This window comes from Entelurus aequoreus, linkage group LG20 (assembly GCF_033978785.1).
Source record: "Entelurus aequoreus isolate RoL-2023_Sb linkage group LG20, RoL_Eaeq_v1.1, whole genome shotgun sequence".
NCBI lineage: Eukaryota > Metazoa > Chordata > Actinopteri > Syngnathiformes > Syngnathidae > Entelurus > Entelurus aequoreus.
This window is the reverse complement of record NC_084750.1, coordinates 13,576,661-13,583,893: the sequence shown is the minus strand read 5'-3', so window position 1 is coordinate 13,583,893 and position 7,233 is coordinate 13,576,661. Positions and strand designations below refer to the sequence as shown.

The 7,233-nt window shown below is 34.7% G+C and overlaps 1 protein-coding gene across 1 annotated transcript in view; it reads right to left on the bottom strand.

Moving 5' to 3' along the window:
• calcr (calcitonin receptor) overlaps positions 1–7,233 on the bottom strand; it is a 134,335-nt gene that overhangs the window by 39,294 nt on the left and 87,808 nt on the right. The window lies entirely within an intron of this gene.

Here is a 7,233-nt window from a genome sequence, read left to right as displayed (position 1 = left end):
GATACCAATATTTTGTAACCGCTACCAAAATGCATTTCGGTACTTTTCGATGTCAATATTGGCTTTATTTTAAGAAAAAATATTGGGGTACCTTAAACATATGTTTATTATTGCAAGTTTGTCCTTAAATAAAATAGTGAACATACTAGACAACTTGTCTTTCAGTAGTAAGTAAACAAACAAAGACTCCTAATTAGTCTGCTGACGTATGCAGTAACATATTTCGTCATTTATACACCTATTATTTTGTACACATTATGAGGGACAAACTGTAAAAAACAATTACTAATCTACTTGTTCATTTCCTGTTAATATCTGCTTATTTTCTGTTTCAACATGTTCTATCTACACTTCTGTTAAAATGTAATAATCACTTATTCTTCTCTTCTTTGATACTTGACATTAGTTTGGGTGATACTACCAATACCAAGTAGTTACAGGGTCATACATTGGTCATATTTAAAGTGATCCCGTGTCGAAGGACGTATTTCTTGGGTTCATAAACAATAAAAATCGACAAAAGAGTTTGTGAAACGAAAAAATATCAATGTAACCATCGTAGTATCGACTAGATACGCTCTTGTACTTGGTATCATTACAGTCAATGTCGGCTTGTCCCGACACCATTATTTTGGTAACGGAACCTAAATGTATTTTGATACTTTTAAATACTTTTCTAAATAAAGGAGACCGCAAAAAATTTAATTATTGTCTTTATTGTAACAAAAAATGTTAGTGTACATGAAACATATGTTTATTATTGTAATTTAGTCCTCAAATAAAATAGTGAACATACTAGACAACTTGTCTTTTAGTAGTAAGTAAACAAACAAAGACTCCTAATTAGTCTGCTGACGTATGCAGTAACATATTGTGTCATTTATACACCTATTATTTTGTACACATTATGAGGGACAAACAGTAAAAAATTACTATTAATGTACTTGTTCATTTATCCAATCCAATCCACTTTATTTATATAGCACATTTAAACAACAAAAATGTTTCCAAAGTGCTGCACAACAATATAAAAAATAATGTTAAAAACAATATTAAAAACAATAATCAAATAGTATCCTTAGCTCCACCAATGACTGAATAAAAACAAAAAATAAATACATATAGAACCAATATAAAAACAATATAAAAATAAATATGATTTTAAAGGGAATTAATTAAAACCGTAAATAGAAATCAAAATTTATAAAAACATTTATTTATTTATTTACTGTTAATATCTGCTTATTTTCTGTTTTAACATGTTCTATCTACACTTCTGTTAAAATGTAATAATCACTTATTCTTCTCTTCTTTGATACTTGACATTAGTTTGGGTGATACTACCAATACCAAGTAGTTACAGGGTCATACATTGGTCATATTTAAAGTGATCCCGTGTCGAAGGACGTATTTCTTGGGTTTATAAACAATAAAAATCGACAAAAGAGTTTGTGAAACGAAAAAATATCAATGTAACCATCGTAGTATCGACTAGATACGCTCTTGTACTTGGTATCATTACAGTCAATGTCGGCTTGTCCCGACACCATTATTTTGGTAACGGAACCTAAATGTATTTTGATACTTTTAAATACTTTTCTAAATAAAGGAGACCGCAAAAAATTTAATTATTGTCTTTATTGTAACAAAAAATGTTAGTGTACATGAAACATATGTTTATTATTGTCATTTAGTCCTTAAATAAAATAGTGAACATACTAGACAACTTGTCTTTTAGTAGTAAGTAAACAAACAAAGACTCCTAATTAGTCTGCTGACGTATGCAGTAACATATTGTGTCATTTATACACCTATTATTTTGTACACAGTATGAGGGACAAACAGTAAAAAATGATTATTAATCTACTTGTTAATTTATCCAATCACTTTATTTATATAGCACATTTAAACAACAAAACCAAAACCAAAGTGCTGCACAATATTAAAAATATAAAAAACAAAATTAAAAACAATAATCAAATATTATCCTTAGCTCCACCAATGACTGAATGAAAACAAAAAATTAATAAATATAGAACCAATATAAAAACAATATAAAAATAAATATGATTTTAAAGGGAATTAATTAAAACAGTAAATAGAAATCAAAATTTATAAAAACATGTTTTTATTTGTTTACTGTTAATATCTGCTTATTTTCTGCTTCAACATGTTCTATCTACACTTCTGTTAAAATGTAATAATCACTTATTCTTCCCTTCTTTGATACGTTACATTAGTTTTGGATGATACCACACATTTAGGTATGGATCTGTCCTGTCCAGCCTTAGGCAAATCATATTGTTGATGTACAGTACATGCCCATTATTGGCTTTATTTTAATGAAAAATCTTAGTGTACATGAAACATATGTTTATTATTGCAATTTAGTCCTTAAATAAAATAGTGAACATACTAGACAACTTGTCTTTTAGTAGTAAGTAAACAAACAAAGACTCCTAATTAGTCTGCTGACGTATGCAGTAACATATTGTGTCATTTATACACCTATTATTTTGTACACATTATGAGGGACAAATTGTAACAATGTATTATTAATCTACTTGTTCATTTACTGTTAATATCTGCTCACTTTCTGTTTTAACATGTTCTAACCTCCAAAAAGGACAAGCGGTAGAAAATGGATGGATGGAAGGATATTTACACTTCTGTTAAAATGTAATAATCACTTATTCTGTTGTTTGGATGCTTTACATTAGTTTTGGATGATACCACAAATTTGGGCATCAATCCGATACCAAGTAGTTACAGGATCATACATTGGTCATATTCAAAGTCCTCATGTGTCCAGGGACGTATTTACTGACTTTGTAAACATAATATAAAACATTTTTTTAAATGAAAAAAGATTTTGTGACGATAAAAAATATTGATTTAATCATTGTATCGACTAGATACGCTCCTGTACTTGGTATCATTACAGTGGATGTCAGGTGTAGATCCACCCATGGCATTTGTATCCACCTACAGTGTGTAGTGAAGCATGTTTAGCTATTCCTCGCTGACGTATGCAGTAACATATTGTGTCATTTATTATTCTTTTATTTTGTCAACATTATGAGGGACAAGCTGTAAAAATTGATTATTAATCTACTTGTTCATTTACTGTTAATATCTGCTTATTTTCTGTTTCAACATGTTCTATGTACACTTCTGTTAAAATGTAATAATCACTTATTCTTCTCTTCTTTGATACTTTACATTAGTTTTGGATGATACCACAAATGTAGGTATCGATCTGATACCAAGTAGTTACAGGATCATACATTGGTCATATTCAAAGTGCACATGTATTTCCTGACTTTATAAACATAATATGATTTTTTTTTAAAAGGAAACAAATATCTAGTATCAACTTCCGCCCGAATGCAGCTGAGATAGGCTCCAGCACCAGGGACAAGCTGTAGAAAATGGATGGATTGACTACATAGGCTCTTGCACTTGGTATCATTACAGTGGATGTCAGGTGTAGATCCACCCATGGCGTTTGTTTACATTGTGACGCCGGTGAGCTATTGTATCCTCCTACGCTGTGTAGTGAAGCATGTTTAGCTATTCCTCGTCCTGCAGTGATGTAAGAAACTTACTTTATTTGTCGCCATGGAGACGAGGATTAGTGATTTAGAAGTAGCGGATGGACGCTAGCTGCTAGCTAGCTAGCTAGCCATGTCTTAAGGCAGCTCTTCCTGAGGGTGTTTCAGTGTTATAACTTCACCTTTATCTTTACTTTTTACACCAAAATGTGTCCATTCTCCCTTTTCTGTCTACACACTGTGTCTGCTTGTAAGTACTCTGTGTGTGTGCGCTGCCAAACATGCTCCTCTGCTCGTAAAATCAGCAATGTCTCAAAATGTCACAAAAGAAACCGGTACTTTTCAAACAGAGTATAGTACCGTTTTTGATTCATAAGTACAGCGATACTATACTAGTACTGGTATACCGTACAACCCTACTTGGTACTGTATTGGATGGATACCAGCATTGTCAGTATCGCCCACCTCTACTGATTGGACACAATGACAGGTGGTGAATGTATTTTTTTGAATGGGTGTTTCTGAGAATATCCGTGCTCCTGTGGACAAACTGCAAACCAGGATGATCTAAATGTTTAGTGGACTGATCACAGCTTCAGCCGCCACATTCCCTCGTAAGCCTCACATCTGGATCGTGTAACGCACACACTTTAGGACTCGGCGTGATTCTGCGCTTAGAAGGAAGAGCCAACTTGTCACTTTGATTCATTTTTCTCCCAGCAGGTCGTACGATTGGTGATCCTGCATCTGCAGGGAGATGAGTGATGGCGGAGAAAGTTCTGCAAAGGACTGGTAAAAGATCCAGACTCCAGAACGGTAAGCACACAAGTTTTTTTGTTGTTGTTGTTTTTTTTCAAATGCAGAATGCAACGACAGACCCAACAAGGGAGCCATTGCAAATATTACCAACAGCACAAGGACCCCCTGTTGGGTAACTTAATGGAATGAAGTAGTGTGCACTGATTTGGAGCCCACAAGTCACAAACTGTAACTTAATAGTACAACAATAACATCAAATGATGCACAAATATGTCGGATGTGTTTAAAAAGAAGTCTGATGTGTTTAAATAATAATAATAATTCAAAAATATCAATGGCATATCAAATTAAATGTATTATTATTATTCTATTTGCAGCCTCCTGAGGTACATATCTAAATAAACTTTTTCCACAGGCTGATAATAGATTTGAAAATAAAATAATAATGAATGAATCAAACATTCAAGCCTTGAAGTAGCAAAAGAAAGTGCATGAATAAAACGTTAATTATTGCTCAGTTTGCTACACTGATTTGCTTTAACACTGAATATATATATATATATATATATATATATATATATATATATATATATATATATATATATATATATATACACTACCGTTCAAAAGTTTGGGGTCACCCAAACAATTTTGTGGAATAGCCTTCATTTCTAAGAACAAGAATAGACTGTCTTTTTCTGGCCATTTTGAGCATTTAATTGACCCCACAAATGTGATGCTCCAGAAACTCAATCTGCTCAAAGGAAGGTCAGTTTTGTAGCTTCTGTAACGAGCTAAAGTGTTTTCAGATGTGTGAACATGATTGCACAAGGGTTTTCTAATCATCAATTAGCCTTCTGAGCCAATGAGCAAACACATTGTACCATTAGAACACTGGAGTGATAGTTGCTGGAAATGGGCCTCTATACACCTATGTAGATATTGCAGCAAAAAGCAGACATTTGCAGCTAGAATAATCATTTACCACATTAGCAATGTATAGAGTGTATTTCTTTAAAGTTAAGACTAGTTTAAAGTTATCTTCATTGAAAAGTACAGTGCTTTTCCTTCAAAAATAAGGACATTTACATGTGACCCCAAACTTTTGAACGGTAGTGTATATATATATATATATATATATATATATATATATATATATATATATATATATATATATATATATATATATATACTCAATAGTGCAAAATCAACTTTCAAAAAACAAACGAAAAAACATCAATGGGTATATTAAATAAAATGTAAATAAAAAATTGAATGCCTGTTTTCTATTTGCAGCCTTCTGAGGTAAATATCAACATTTGGTGGTAGCGGGGGGGTGTATATTGTAGCGTCCCGGAAGAGTTAGTGCTGCAAGGGGTTCTGGGTATTTTTTCCTGTTGTGTTTATGTTGTGTTACGGTGCGGATGTTCTCCAGAAATGTGTTTGTCATTCTTGTTTGGTGTTTGGGTTCACAGTGTGGCGCATATTTGTAACAGTGTTAAAGTTGTTTATACGGACACCCTCAGTGTGACCTCTATGGCTGTTGACCAAGTATGCTTGCATTCACTTGTGTGTGTGTGTTAAAGCCGCATATATTATGTGACTGGGCCAGCACGCTGTTTGTATGGGGGAAAAGCGGACGTGACGACAGGTTGCAGAGGACGCTGAAGGCAGTGCCTTTAAGGCACGCCCCCAATATTGTTGTCCGGGTGGAAATCGGGAGAAATTCGGGAGAATGTTATAGACTGGGCTCCTAAGGGGGCCCAGTCTGGAGTGGGAAAAAAACCTCCATAGCAAAGCACATATACATATTACAACATACATCTCGAGACTAGCAACCTTAGGGGAGGGAGTGGGGGGCCACGGTGGCGGGCTGCAGCTCCTCAGGCGCTGCCCATCCCTCCATCACCCCTAAGGGGTTCGCGTCAAGGGCGTTGGATGGGGGGGGGGGGGGGGATACGTAATACGCAAATCCGTCTGATATGTTTAAAAAAAGCACACAGAGCGAGGAGAGGGTTGTCACCAACGTTCCCTCTAGGGTGTGCGCCTGTGCAATTGTGCACAGGTAGGTAGGTAGGTAGGTCTTTATTGTCATTGCACAAGTACAACGAAACTTTGTTTTCAGCACAAACCCGTTCAAGATTAGACAAACAAACAGTGTACAGGGTTACAGAACAGGAACGATGATGGGTCGCCACAAGGCGCCCGGTAAAAGATGGGAAAAAGGTCAACGCTGAGTTAAAAAACTACAATCTAGACTGGGCTCCTAAGGAGGCCATTCTGGAGTGGGAAAAAACCTCCATAGCAAAGCACATATACATTACAACGTACATATCAAGACTAGCAACAGAGGGGAGGGAGTGGGGGCCACGGTGGCAGGCTGCAGCTCCTAAAAAAGCACACAAAGCGAGGAGAGGGTTGTCACCAACGTTCCCTCTAAGGCAGGGGTCACCAACGCGGTGCCCGCGGGCACCAGGTAGCCCGTAAGGACCAGATGAGTAGCCCACTGGCCTGTTCTAAAAATAGCTCAAATAGCAGCCCTTACCAGTGAGCTGCCTCTATTTTTTAAATTTTATTTATTTACTAGCAAGCTGGTCTCGCTTTGCTCGACATTTTTAATTCTAAGAGAGACAAAACTCAAATAGAATTTGAAAATCCAAGAAAATATTTTAAAGACTTGGTCTTCACTTGTTTAAATAAATTCATTATTTTTTTTACTTTGCTTCTTATAACTTTCAGAAAGACAATTTTAGAGAAAAAATACAACCTTAAAAAGGATTTTAGGATTTTTAAACACATATACCTTTTTACCTTTTAAATTCCTTCCTCTTCTTTCCTGACAATTTAAATCAATGTTCAAGTAATTTTTTTATTTTTTATTGTAAAGAATAATAAATACATTTTAATTTAATTCTTCATT